This window comes from Cucumis melo, chromosome 3 (assembly GCF_025177605.1).
Source record: "Cucumis melo cultivar AY chromosome 3, USDA_Cmelo_AY_1.0, whole genome shotgun sequence".
Classification (NCBI taxonomy): domain Eukaryota; kingdom Viridiplantae; phylum Streptophyta; class Magnoliopsida; order Cucurbitales; family Cucurbitaceae; genus Cucumis; species Cucumis melo.
In genome coordinates, this window is record NC_066859.1 from 21,303,436 (window position 1) to 21,319,767 (window position 16,332).

Sequence of the window (16,332 nt, forward strand, 5' to 3'; positions counted from 1 at the left end):
ATAGATTGTATAACTCTCTTAATCGCAAAATTCTCACAAGAAGAGATGTAGTGTTTAATGAGAATGCTAGTTGGGATTGACAAAATAATGAAGAACATGTTTCCTTGGTGGGTGGTGAATTGACAAATGATGGAGAACAAACGGTGGTTGAAAACTTGGATGGATCCTCAATGGAGACACCTCCATCGAGTGCTCCATCAACACCATAAAGCTACCACTCTTCATCAAGTCATAATGAAACATTGGGTGAACTGTCATCTCAAAAGTTCCGATCCATGAAAGATATCTATAATTCTTCTCAATTTTCTCTTATGGTTTCTGACTCGGTGTGTTATGATGAGGCAACAAGCAAAGAAGAATGACAGCAAGCAATGAAGGAAGAAACAACAACGATTGAGAAGAATGGAACATGGAAAATGGTAGACTTACTGAAAAGAAAAAGAGCAACTGGCTTGAAGTGGGTTTTTAAGACGAAATTTGCTGTAAATGGGAGTATAGAGAAGCACAAAGCTCGTCTTGTGGTGAAAGAATATGCGCAACAATATGGTATTGATTTCGAGGAAACTTTCTCTCCGATAGCCAGTTTATTAATTTGATGTCAAGTCAATCTTTCTCAATGGAGAATTGTAAGAAGAAGTCTATGTTGAACAGCCGGAAGGTTTTGTTAAAAAGATAGTGAAGAAAAAGTGTATAAGTTGACAAAGGCATTGTATGGGTTGAAACAACCTCATTGGGCGTGGTATAGTAAAATTAACGGGTATTTTAGCAAAACGGATTCAAAAGGAGTGCAAACGAGCCTACCTTCTATGTGAAAAAGGGAGGCAAAAATGACTTCATCATTGTTTGTCTTTATATTGATGATTTCATTTATACTAGTTCCTCTAAATCTCTTGTCGCTAAATTCAAATCACATATGAAGAATGAATTCAAGATGACAAATTTAAGTTTGCTACATTCTTTCTTGGTTTAGAAGTTTTTCAAATTGATGGTGGGATATTTATCTCACAAAAAAAGTATGTCAAGGTTCTTCTAAAAAATTTTGGTATGCTTAATTGCAAGCCGACAACTACACCAATGAATTTAAATGAGAAGCTGCAACAAAATGATGGTGCGGAGATGGTCGATGCGTAGCGATTTAGAAGCCTTGTTGAAGGCTTGATTTATCTAACACATACTTGTCTCGATATTTCGTATTCTATTGGAGTGGTTTCCAGGTTTATGCAACGTCCTTCAAGGGGCCATTTCGGAGCAGTGAAGCGGGTTATGCGATACATTGTTGGAACGATGGAATATGGCATTTGGTACTCTAAAGTTTTTTATATCAAATTATGCGGGTTCACAAACAGTGATTGGGCGAGCTCTTTGGATGATAGGCAAAGTGTTTCAGCAAATGTTTTCACTTTCAGGTCAGGAGTTATCACTTAGAGCTTGAAGAAACAAGCAACTGTTGCTCTATCATCTTCGAAAGCAGAATATGCTGCAGCAACTTCAGTAGCATGTCGGGCAATTTGGCTGCGAAGAATACTAACGAAACTCCAAAATGAACAAGAGGGAGCAACTGTGATATTCTGCGACAACAAAGCAGCGATCTCAACGACAAAAAATCCGATGTTTCATAGTCGAACAAAGCAAATTGATATTTGCTTCCATTTTATTTGTGATTTGGTTGCAAAGAAAGAGGTTTCTCTGTCATATTGTAGCACACATGAGTAGTGGGCTGATATACTTACAAAAGCTTTGTCAAAGGAGAAGTTCTGCTACTTTAGAGCTATGATGGGCATTAGCAAATTTGAATCAAGAGGGAGTGTTGAAGACTGATTCAATATGATGTGGTTATAATTTTAGTTTAGATCATAAATTAATGGTTTTTTTATTATTTCTATTAATGGGTTGTTAATTAAATCAAGTTTGTGGGTAAGTGGAGTATTAACGTGGTTTTTTTATTTTTAGTAAGAATCTGTTATTGTAAGCCTATATAAGGAATTTCAATTGTTTATTCATTCGATGATATAAAAATTTAGTCAAGTAATTTGCTTCTGTTTTTCAGTTGTCTCAAAGTTTCCAACAAGTTCTTGTGAGATCAATTTAAAACTTAGTGCTTCAAATCCTTGACTATTCAACTCTATTTTTTTTCCTTCTTTCGCTCCGCCGAACCAAATTTCGTTGTGAATGGCGATCTCAATATCCTAAAAGGTAAATTTCCTATCCCCATGCTCCTCCTTACTGCTTGTTGATAAGCGATATCTCTACCTCTAGCCTGTTATTCCAAGAATAATTAGTAATGCACATTTTCAATATGATGACATACATATAATAAACATTTGAAATATACATGCAGTAATTGTAGCAGTCCTAACAGCTACAGGTCTTTGAGCAGGTCTTTTTTCCAATTTTTTCTTCTACATAAAGCACATAATACATAATTTATAATAAGTTCAAACTCTATATATATTAAGAAATAATAACTATAATGACTAAATTACTTACCTTCTTTTTATTGCTTCTTTCTAAATTTTTTCTACTTCATTAATTAGGATAGTGATGACTACATCATCAAGCAAATCATTTTATCATCCCTGATCATCTTCATAATTAGTATGTAATATACACATTTTTAAATTACAAATAAAAGTATATAACTATCTAATATACCTCTCGTCCTTCATTTTCTGTTTCATCGTTTCCATCTTGATCAGAATTAAAGTTAGTATGCAAAATATACGTACATATATGTCTAATATACAGATGAATTCATAAATAATAATATAGAGATGAATAGAAAATCTACCTGTTGATTATTCTCATCCCTATCAACTTTACCTCGATCATTTGAATTATTTCTATCCCCTTCACCTTCATTATAATTGTCATTCATTTGTATGGTTTCATTATTTTCCACTGTTTCCCTTTCCTTCTCTTTCAACATATTTTTGAGACCTTCGACCTCTAGAATAAGTTTGTCAAATTTCATGTTTAAACATTGATTGTAGGCCATCATAATTTCTTGAAATTTGAGGAAGTATTCAGGAACTTTCTAATTGGATTGCTCAGGTTGCCATGAGCATTCACCTCTCTCAAATCTGTCATCAGTTTCCTCCCTCATTTTCGTTTCATGGAACGTGTTTCGTTCCATGAAATCATTCTCAGGAAACATGGCCTTGTATTGAAACTGTTTCAGAATTTACATTTAGATATGAGTTTATACTATATGCATATACATATAAAATATTCTCGGTAAGTATAAAATATGCAGTTCCTATCAAACCTTTTCATGGTTGAAGACCCTTTTTGCTAGTTCTTTTCATTTTATATGGCTGTCAACTACCCAATTCAGCATGCATATCTTATTGTCATCAATTCTTTGTGCACAAAATATTGAAGGATTGATCAACAGAAGGATGCACTCATACACCCATACTATAGAGAGTAAGCAAATCCAGAAATTTCAACAGCTAGCGCAGAAGGGTTTTTTTTTTTTTATAGATTTCTTAATAGAATCGATCAGTACGTTATACCCTATCCTTTCCCATGGATACGCATCAAATTGTTTTTCATCATCTAGTAGTTTGATGTGTTCCAAATCACATCCGGTGGTGAATTATTTTCCAATGAGGAAATTCTTTAAGAAGTATATTTTGGCCATTTTTATTTTATCTTTCTTCTTCAGTTTTTTTGATTCATTAAATAAAAATGAAACCCTTGACCTTGATATAGGATCTTCATTCTTGAAGTACTTTGAAAAAAAAAATTATCCTTCACCTTAGATTGGCAATGGACTACAATTCAAACCAGTTATTGCCTCGAATTTCCTAATGCCAAATTTGGCTATAGTTCCTTTGAAGTTAAACCACAATTCATCGTCCTTCGTCAATGTACATTGACGTCTAATTATGCGGTATATGAGTTGACTCTGGAATTTGGAGAATTTGAGGTCTAGAAAACTACCAAAATTCGTATTTCTAAATACTTCTATTTTCCTACTATTTAATTTTCTTTTTGTATTTCTAATTACTTCATAATTTTCCTCATACATCTGTTGTATTTTTCCTCTTCTTTTATCCTCAGCTGATTTTTGAAACAATATTAATAATGTACATTTTAAATTATAAGATCATTTGTTGGTGATAACTAACTGCACTTTACTCAACTTAAATATAATATACATCTATTTTATATACCTTTTTAATTGATTTTCTTGCTTCTTTCTTCACATTTGTATTTCATTGTTTTTCCTTCTCTTCTTTCTTATCACTTTTTTTTTTTTATCTTCTTACTATTGTCCTTCTTTTATTCCCTTGGTTTCACAACTTTCTCTAACTTCCTCTTCTTAGATACCTACATTTTATATAAACAATCAAAACGTTATAGTAATGTAACGATAGTTATTTACATACCTACATTTCTTATACGTACATTTACAGTTTCAGTTTCCTTCCCTTTCCCCTTCAGCACACGTTCAAACAATCTCCGTTTGGCTTTTGGTACATTGTTCTAAAGATAATAAAATATCATTAACGTTAGTTTCTATTCATATATAAAACTGAATATCATTTGTACAACAAACATTTATCAATTTGTATTCATCATAAATAAACCTTATCAGACTCCGACGAGAAGTTTAGTTGTACATCATACGAAGTTTTTCCTTCATTAATCTACAAATAAATATAATTATATCATCAGCAGAAATCATATAAAATATATATACATCAGTAAATATAACATATACTTACTGTTTTAGATTGTTTTCCTTTGTTGTTTTTTGGCATTTTTGCTTCTAGAGTTTCGAACACGACATCCGTTTTCTTGAACTTCTGATCTTGGTACACAACAATCTGTGTACCTATCGATCCTCTTAATTCTTCTTCATCATCCTCTGGATACACTACTAGAAAAAAAGTCTTTCTTGACGGTTTTTCAAAAAAAAAACGTCAAGAAAGGGATGATTTAAAAGAAAAACCGTCAAGAATTTTTATGAAAAGGCGGAGATAGTCAATTTTCAGCTTTCTTGACGATTTTAAACCGTCAAGTAATATGCACTTTTCCTTGACGATTTAAAACTGTCAAGTATTATCTATTAAATTCTTGACGTTTCTAAAACGTCAAGAAGTCGACATTCTTGACGTTTTTTAAAACGTCAAGTAAGATAGTTTTCCTTGTCGTTCAAAAAACGTCAAGAATTACTAAATAAGTGAAAAGAAAATAAAAACCTAATTTCTTTTTTTTAAAAAAACCTAATTTCTTTTTACTTTTTAAATGAAAACCTAATTTCCTTTTTTTAAAAAAACCTAATTACTTTTTACTTTTTAAATAAAAACCTAATTTCCTTTTTTTAAAAAAACCCTAAACCCCTAATTTCCCTTCTCACAACCCACGACCAATATCGCAGCCGCCACACTCCCATTCGCAATCGTCGTAGAACGCAACTCACCCATCATCCGACTGTCGAGGAATGCCGAAGAACGTCGAAGAAAACTGAAGAACTCAATGAACACCGCTGAGTGCCACCGAATCTGCTACCTTTGGAACGTCGACAAACGTTGAACGCCATTGGAACGCCGTCGAACGCCATTTGAAACGCCAACGAAAGTGCTGCCATTGGAACGCCATTGGAACGCCAACAAACGTTCTGCCATTAGAACGCTGCTACCTTCTGGTAATTTATCATTGAAACTTCTTGTTGATTGTTTAGGATTGATTGTCTGAAGTTTTATTGAAACAAATTTTAAAAAAAAACAAAACAAAACTATAAGGTGTTTAAGTATTGAAGACAATAATATCATTATATTGTAGCTAGATATATGTAGAGGTTGTGTGTGTTTGTGTTTGTGTGTGTGTGTTTTTTTTTTAATTTCACAAGAAAAAGATTGATGTGTTTTTATTCCTTGGATTGGAAGTTTAGTTAGAGAAGCTGAAGTAGTCAAGCTTGTATGTATTTGGTAAATTGAAAAGTTTAAAAGTGGCGGCCCTCATCCATTATACACTACATTAGTAAGTGTATAATCCTATTAGATGTTTACTTTAGATTTACATAATTTGTTTCAATATTCATATGTGTTACCAATGTATATTAGCTAGGATGAAACAAAAGTTTGATGGTGATGATGGTTATTATTATAATTATTATTTATGGAGAAGGAGCATTGTTGAAGGGAAAATAATAAAAGACGATGGGTTAATTTAGGGAAAAAAATATATACTAGTGCTTAACCATTGCGTTTGGTAATTTAGTTTTGTAAAAAGTGTCTGAAGAGTGCTTTTCTGGGATTCTCTCTAATAATCAATCACCTTTTATGCTTTCTATGGATGTTGTTTTGAGACATTTTTTGTTAAATGAATAAATTTTTGTTACCACAATTATGTATATAGATTATTTACATAAGAAAACAAATTACAAAGTAATAGTTAGAGAACAGAATTTATAAATTGTTACGACAGTTTAGGGACTTAGGAATAGAGCAAAGTATGAGGTGGCCCCTAAAGACACTGTAATCTTATTTATAAATAGTTTTAAGTTCTTTATTTGGTTAGTTGGTGGAAATTTAGTCTTATTAAGCGAATGTTTGTTTAATCTTCATATTTGTTTTCTCTTTAATTATCTCAACAAGACTTTTTGAACTAATTTAATTTACTTTATATGTCAATAGATTTATAATTATGGATAAATCATTGATGCACAAAAGTAGATTATCCAAAGAATATGAGTTGGGTGTGGAAAATTTCATCAAATTTGGATTTTTTAATACAAGTACCTCCTACATTCGTTGTCCTTGTTTGAAATGTGGAAACTGTGAAAAGCATAGTAGAAAGGGTATTAGAGATCATTTATATGTTAATGGTATTGATGAAAGTTATAAAATTTAGTTTTGGCATGGTGAAGAACTTCCTAACTCATCTTTCTATGGAGAATGTTCAAAGTTTGACACACATACATGTGAAGAGAATGATGTTCGAAGTGTAAAAGAAATTATTGAAGTTGCTCACGAGGAGTATTCAAAAGACCCAAATGGATTTGAGAAGTTGCATATTGATGCTGAAAAATCATTGTACGAAGGATGCAAAAAGTACACCAAGTTGTCTACTCTAGTTAAATTGTATAATTTAAAAGTTAGATATGGATGAAGTGATACCAGTTTTTCAGAATTACTTAAAATTTTGAAGGAAATTCGACCAACAATGAACTCCCAAATTCATTGTACGTAGCAAAGAAAACATTAGGTGCATTAGGAACGGAATATGAAAAGATCCATGCATGTTCTAATAATTGTTGTCTCTATAGGAAAGAATTTGCTAATACAACCGAATGTCCTCAATGTGGTCATTCGAGGTGGAAAAACGTTAAGGATAGAAATGAAGAGAGAAAGCAAATTCCCTTAAAAGTGATATGGTAATTCCCACCTATTCCACGATTCAAAAGGCTATTTAGAAGTATTGAATGTGCTGAAAACCTAACTTGGCATGCTAGTGAAAGAATTGAGCATGCTAGCGGACTCTCCAGCATGGAAGTTAGTAGACTTTAAATGGCCAGACTTTGGTTCTGAACCTAGAAATCTTCGTTTAGCATTGTCAGGCGATTGAGTAAATCCTCATGGTGACATGAGTTCTAAATATAGTTGTTGGCCGATATTGATGGTTATTTATAATCTTCCACCATGGTTATGTATGAAAAGAAAGTACATGATGCTATCAACGCTAATTTCAGGGTCAAAACAACCGGGGGATGATATAGGCACATACTTAGCACCACTAATTGAAGACTTAAAACTTTTATGGGAAAATGATGTTGAATGTTATGATGCTTATTGAGAAGACGTATTCAACTTAAGGTCGGTTTTGTTGTGGACAATCAATGATTTTCCTACATATGGTAACCTCAGTGGATGGTGTGTTAAGGGGTATAAGGCATGCCCAATTTGTGGAGATAATACAAAATCTATAAGGTTACGACATGGAAAGAAAATAGCATACCTAGACATCGAAGATTTCTAGCACGTAATTATTCGTACTGACGACAAAAAAAATCATTCAACGGTAAAAAAAGAACTTGGTACAATTCCAGAACCACTTTCTGTGGATGATGTGTACTAAAAATTGAAAGATCTTGAATTTCCTAAAGGAAAGAAGATCCATAAGAACCTATCGATGAACAGAAGTGAAAAAATTTGTTGGAATAGGTTATCTTCCTTTTTTGAGTTGCCATACTGGAAAGATCTTCATGTTGGACATTGTTTAGATGTGATGCACATCGAAAAAAATGTTTGCATGAATATCTTAGGTACGCTTCTTTGATATTCCTGGTAAAAGTAAGGATGGGTTGAATGCTAGACGTGATTTAGTTGATCTAAAACTTCGATCGGAGCTTGTCCCTATTAGTAGTGAGAAGAAAATATTCATTCCTTCTGCGTGTTATACTCTTACAAAGGAAGAAAAACGATGTGTTTTGAAGACTTTGTCAAGAATAAAGGTGCTCGAAGGTTACTCTTCCAATATTAGAAACCTTGTGTCAATGACAGATTTAAAACTTAATAGTTTAAAATCTCATGATTGTCATGTGCTCATACAATAGTTGTTTCTCATTGCGATAAGATCGGTGCTACCAAAACATGTTCGTTATGCTATAACTAGGTTGTGCATCTTTTTCAATTATGTATGCAACAAGGTGTTAGATGCGCAACAATTAGACAAGTTGAAAGAAGATATCGTGGTAACATTGTGTTTATTTGAAAAGTATTTTTCCCCTTCATTCTTCACAATCATGATTCATCTCACCCTACACATAGTTAGGGAAGTCAAACTTTGTGGCCCTATATATCTTCGATGGATGTATCCCTTTGAAAGATTCATGAAAGTCATCAAAAACTCTGTGAGGAATATATTTCGTCCAGAAGGTTGTGTTGCTGAAAGTTATTTAATAGAAGAAGCTATTGAATTTTGTTCTGATTTCTTATCTGGAGTAGATCCCATTGGGTTTGGGACTCGCAAGTCACAAGACCATTTAGATACTTCAAACATTGGTAGGTCATTGTCCATGGGAGTTCCATTCAAACCTGAACAAGAACTTCTACGTCAAGCTCATCGATATGTGTTGGAAAATACAATTGATGTTCAACCATATATGGAGTAAGTTTATTCATTGCTTTCTTCATTGTTTCATTAACTTTTATATAATTAATCTAACTATATTACAATGTTTGAATGATGACTACAAAGAAAACATATGAAGGCTTTGCAACTACAATAAGTCTAAAAATCAAAAATGGCTTCAAGAGGAACATAATCGAACTTTTATACATTGGCTACGAGAAGAGATATAGTATCGAACCTTGTAATTTAGTTATACATGTTATGTGTTGAACTTAAAATAAGAATTCTTGTGGTAGGTATCAATTGAGCTTGAAGTTGGAAATAATAGAGTTTCAGATAACTTAAGGTGGATTACTCATGGCCCTCATCCTTTTGTTATTACATATAATGGTTATGCAATAAACGGATGTCGCTATCACACAAAATCTTATGAGAATGATCAAAGTGTACAAAACAGTGGAGTTAGCTTAGTTGCAAAAAAAATGCAAGTGTCTAGTTCTAAAGATAAAAATCTCGTCATTAGAGATATGTCATTCTATGGAGTGATACAAGAGATATGGGAACTCAATTATAATATGTTTAATGTTTCGGTGTTTAAGTGCGATTGGGTTCAGAATAGTGGTGGTGTTCGGATCGATGAACTTGGTTATATTTTAGTTGATTTAAATAAAGTAGGACACAAGTTAGACTCATTTATACTAGCAAGCCGGGCAAAGTAAGTGTTTTATGTTGAGGATCCAAGTGATGTTAGATGGTCAGTTGTACTTACTCCACCACAAAGAGACTTTAAAGATAGATATAATGATGACGAACTTGGTGATACAATACTCCGGTGTGAAGGAATACCCAATGATATGCCAGATGTCGATTTAAACAATGACTTGGATGACAATATCTCAACGTACGTAAGATTAGATTATGAAGGCACATGGATACCTACATAATATTATAATGGTGTGTTTTTCACAATTTCAAACAACTAGACCATAAGTTTATTATGTTCATTTATCTTATTTCATTATTTATTGTTTAAAATTTGTATATCATGCTAATTGTTTCTTCATTTTTATTGACAGCCTTCGCATAATATAATATGAACGATCTTAATGAAGAACTTGGTGTCAGTGAGTTGAATGCAACAGTTGAAAAGATTGATACTAGAAATGAAATCCCAAAAGAGTTGAAGCGACGAGAGGACCTACTATTATGTTTGATGTAACTCGCATTAGAAGTTTGGGAGACAAGAAGGTGGTGAAGTACAATAAAGATGGAGCACCTATTGGTGAGAATGGAGCCAAGTTAAAGTCTTTCATAGGGTCTGCAACTCATTATCATGTCCCTATCACATATACGTCTTGGAAAAGTGTGCCTGCAGAAATGAAAGATAAGATATTCACTACAGTTGAGGTATATATAACTTTAATGTGCTTATTATATTGATAATGTTCTTGCTGTATGGACACTTGATTAAGTACTTTTAATTATTTAAGCTGCATTCGTCATTGATCCAAGATCTAGGAAAAACGTTCTCCAAACTGCAAGTATTTTGTTTCGTCAGTTTAAGAATTGGTTAACAATGAAATACATCATGCCGCATAAAGATGAACCACAACTACTTGAAGTTCCACCTGAAAAGTATTCCTTCATTGAAAAAAATCACTGGGAAGAGTTTGTAAGGTCAAGGTTATCCGAGACCTTTCAGGTATGAATAACTTTTATACATGAAAATCATTCGGAAGAATATTTGCTACTTTCTCATTAACAAATACATTTGGATATAGGAAAAAAGACAATTACAACAAGATAGACGATCGAAGAACAAATACAATCATAGAATCTCAAGGAAAGGGTATGTCAATCTTAAGGAGGAAATGGTAAGATGTTTAAGGAAGAAACTCCCATTTTTGTAGTTTGTTCTTTCTCTGTTGCCGAAGAAACCTTATAGAATTTGTTTTAGACCATCTCATAAGGGATTAGATTTTTGGGATGTCTGTTTACTATTATTTCCTTCTTGTTTGGTTTGATATCTGGTGTAATGCTCCTATTTGCTTGCGTGGTTGGGGGGGGGGGGGGGTTTGTTTATTTCTTGTAAGGCTTTGCCATTTGGGAGGGGAGGGGGGTTGTTTGTTTCTTGTAAGGCTTTGTCATTTAGGGGGGGTTTGTTTGTTTCTTGTAAGACTTTGTTTAGTTTGTGGAGTTGCATAAAAAGTTGTAAGTTTCCTTTATTTGTTTCTGTGGATGCATTGGCAACTAAAGATATACATGGCTGGTTTCTGAAAATAGTTTTGAACATACCATGTCTCCATAGAAGGACTGTTGTTTAGTTGCTGTTACTGTTTGCATTTTTTATTTTTACATAAGCAAGTTTGATTCTTTTTCTGGAATTAGTAGCAATAGCTAAAATGGAATACAAGCTAATATGTTTACCACTTGAACTCCATGTTCTCGAATGAAGAAGGAGGGTTCAAATGAAGTTTATGTTGATCGAGCTGAAATGTGGAAGAAAGCTCGAGTTAACAAACAAGGACAGTACGACAACGACGACATTCAGCAAGTCATCCATAAAGTAGTAAGTCATTACATGTAAATCACACATTTCAATTATCCATTACATAAGCAATCATTTCTATAACTTACATTAATTTTGCTATCTTTTTAGGATGAGATATCAATGAATACAGATTCATCGTCTGTGAATAGACATTATTCGAATAATGTGTTAACCCAAGCATTGGGTACAAAAGAGCACAATGGTCGTGTGCATGGGGTTGGTGGATACGTTACTCTGACAACGTACTTTCATTCAGTTAAGAAAACATCAAAAGATGAGGCGAACATTCTAGTTGAGAATGAAGAACTCCGAAGGCGAGTTAGTGAATTAGATGCATAAATTTGCTCAAACTTGTCTACACCATTGTCTGCACACGAGAGTTGTTCAAGGCCAATAATGTTAGAGGGGATTGAAAAGAAGGGTAAGAGAAAGAAGCAGAATCGATGGACAAACCAAAAGAGAATGAAAAGAAAGGGAAGGAGATGATGAAGATGAATGAACCAGAGTTTGACGTCTTGAAGGCATGTAATCCACTATTAAACTGGAATGTCTAATATTGTACGTCTTACTGAATGTGGATGTTCTTGAATTAGAAGAGGGACTTAATAAAAATGCCTACAAAAAAAGAAGTTGTGTGTGAATCGACATCAACTTTTCCATTGGCGTTGAAGTCGATTCTCAGATATGCTGAGAAGGTAATGGAGAAAGATTCCAGCATCACTTTTTCACTACCCGCTGACCTTTTTGGTATTAGTCGAAAGAGTTCTGTGCTTCGAGAGGATATCATTGATCTTTGTAACATGAACGAAGTCAAAACGTTTACATTGGTGACCTTGATGTAAGTCAATTTCATTCGTTCGCATCTAAATTTATGTATCTCATTTACGAGTTTATATATTCTGTAGGTACTTGTATTCATCTGTTCTTGGTTCGAAAGAAAATGTGCAGTATGTCTTCGTAGATCCATCCCTAATCTCTTCTGGAAACACACAAGAATCTCGAATTCGAAACTTGTCTAGTAGATTGATGGTGTCAAAAGCAAACTAAGTAGTTCTTGCTCCTTTTAATCCCGGGTAAGTTCAGTTAGGGTATCGGTTGCATTGGCAATAAAATAGTACTTAAATTTTTGTATAATTAGGGGTCATTGGACACTTCTTGCCATAAATGCGTATAAGGATACAGTGTTTTACCTTGACTCGCTAAGGACGACATCAAAAGCAACTACAAGATATGTAACCGACACGTAAGTTTAATCTTCTATATCATGTAGTGCTGTTAATTCTAATGCATGTACAATATTCTAAGATATGTGCAATCTTATCTTGGCAACACAAAGCAATAGCGATAATTCACTTGCAAAAGAACATTAATAAAAGCAGCGAACAGTAAAGGCAAGTATAAATATTTAAATTCATTGTATTTTGTAGATTATTAGCAATTAAGATTAGTCTGTTATTCTAATTTGTTGATTTTATAGTGCCCACTACAAGTCGGGAGCACTGGGTGTGGATACTATGTCATGAAGTATATGAGAGAAATTGTAAATAGGGGAAGCATTGTCATCTCGGATTCGGTATGTTATATATCAAACTATTACTTTTGTGGGTATAATAATTTTCATGAATACTAATTCATTTGTTTTGCATGTCTACAAATTGATACATGAAAATCATACTCGCAGACCGAGTTAGATGAGGTGCGGGTTGAGTTTTTGGGTTCGTACGTATGCTCTAGGACTTATTTGTCATCTCTGAAACAGGAAACTTTATTTTTTATGGCTGATTTTTTGAAATGTTCATATGGAGGGGGATGGGGAGAGGGGGGTGGGGGGTTGATTGATATACTTTTGAGACTTTGTTGAGGTTTAGAGTTTAGGTGAATTGTTGATAGATGAACTATTCACATGTAGGGGGATGCCATTATGAAACTTTATGTATTGAGGATGGTATATTTTTGCGCTAGGTTAGTTAATTAGATGATGTTTAGTTTAATTCTTGGAAATCTGCTGAAATTGTTTATATATATATCTATATATATATATATATTGGTTTTGTAAATGATATATGAATATGATGCAAAGTTTTGGAAATGATATGAATGGATGATGTTGAGTTGCCATTTGATGTATATTTGTCGTTTATATGTAGTTGAATTCTTGGACAAATGGGAGCATAATACAGGAACAATAATATAAATAAATTACAATTAAAAAAATGGAAAATTGCTTAACGGTTCTAAAATGTCATGAACAATAAATTTCTTGACGATTCGCAAATGTCATAAACAACGAAATTCTTGACAGTTCCAAAATGTCATTAAAAAGCATACTCTTGACGGTTCCCAAATGTCATGAAAAAGAATACTCTTGACGGGTACAAAATGTCATAAACAATCACTTTCTTGACAGTTATTAAATGTCATGAAAAATGCACTCTTGACGGTTTTAAAATGTCATGAATATTCGTATTGTTGACAGTTTTTGTCATTCATACTCACATTCTTGACGGTTCTAAAATGTCATTAAAACTTATAAACTTGATGGTTCTAAACTATCATGAAAAATTGAATACTTGACGGTTATAAACTGCCAACGTTCACAATTCTTGACGTTTTTTACAACTGTCAAGAAAATTGCCTTTCTTGACACTGGATTTAACGGTGGTTTTAAAACCGTCAAGAATAATCAATTTAAAACCGTCAAGAGAGTCAGTTTCTGTAGTAGTGATATATTATTTGTAGTGGTTGGTATTCCATTGGTTCTTCATTTCGTACTTCCTCCTACCATATATACACATATTATATTTGTGTTTAACTATTTGTACAATTTAAAATTTAAATTCAGTAAATAAGAAATATATCTCTGTATTATCGTCGATGACAATAGGTTCATTCTTGTTTGATTTTATATTTTTCATCTTCGATCCTAGGCCATCTTTCGCTTCTACAAACCATTTTGTTGTTTTCATAGAGAATCTGCACTTAAAATTGTACAGCATGCATAACTTAATTTGTTGTTTTCACAAAGAATCTGCACTCAAAATTGCTTGTTTAAACACTAAATCAACGCTTCAATATATACAGACTTCAAACTAGATTTAATCATTCAATATATACAACATGCATTACTTTTGAGATTTGTTTTACACAGACTCTCTACACTTTAAGTTGATTTAAAAAGATAATCATCACTAGAAACCTAATTTCTTCAACATTTTAAACACAGTGATGGAAGACTTTTAAATATACCCCCTTTAATTTCATATTAGAACAAAAAATAAACTCTCATTGAAAGGGAACCGACTTTCTGAATAGAGTGATGGAATCGACTTGCCCGAACGTTGAATGTCTGCAGAATAATGAGCTTTTGAAAATCCTAATTAGCTATTGATGATGTATCTCTGCGCACGAAAGGGAGTTCCATATATACCCCCTTTAATTTCAGAAAAGAATAAAATAAAAACACTCACCGAAAGGGAAGAATGCTTATGAACACAGTGATAGAACCGATTTGCCCAAACCTAAAATGTATGCGGAAGAACGAGCTTTTGAAAACCCTAATGATCGAACGTAGAATGTCTGCGCACGAAGGAGGTTTCTGATCATTCTCCCGTTATGCTCTTTCCATAATAGTTTCAAAATTTCTTCTTCTTTCACATCATTAACATATTAATTACCTATTTATTATTATATTTAATTAGTAAATTAAAAAAGGGAACATGGATAGTATAGTAATTTGGGCCAGACTTTTGTGTAAAAAATTAGCCCATTTATGACCTTTGTATAATATATAAGCAAATTAGGCCAATTGTGTAAATTCATGGGCCAAATTAGGCAATCTGAATTAAAACCCCATGTTATAATTTAAAAATAGGGGAATCCGTGGAAATGGCAAATATAAGAATAGAAAATAGAAAAATAGCAAACTGTTTTTTTATTATTATTTATGGCAAAAATAACTGCCTTAAATATTTTCCCACTTCTTTGGCCCGAAATTACCCTCCACGAATGACAATTTTCCATACACAAATACAGTGTATTTTGTGATATCGAAAAATCAAATAAAATATCACATATCAACATTACAGTGTATTTGTAAACGCACCACTTATGATAATTATTAACTAAATCAAAAAATTATTATATTCTTTGAGAGATCCCTAAACATATTCAATTGGTTTCAATATCCTCTAATTATCCCGATTTTTACCTTCAAATTAATCAAAAATAACTTCAAGTATTTAATATTTTATCTAAAGTATTATAGATTCAAAATTATGTAATGCAATAATTAATTATTATGATAAAAAATAAGAAATTAACGAAAAAGAGTTTCAAATATTCATTTTTTTCTTTTGGAATTATACATTCAAAAAGTGAATCCCTCTCTAAAATCATGGCAAAGATAATGCAATAATTAATTATTAACAAAAATATTAAAAAATTAACAAAAAATAATTTAAAAGATTCAAATTTTAAACGTACGTAGATACCGATCATTCTCTAAAATCATAGCAAATATAATGCAAATAATTATCTTTGGTTAATTAGTTAAGTTTAGAGTCAAAATTCAACCCTCCCTAAAATCATGTAAAATACAATGCAAATATTAATTATCTAGGATAAAAATGTGGAATTAAGGGAAACGAAATAAAAAGATTCGACGGAAGCAAGCATGGAAGACCATATTGACAATCAAC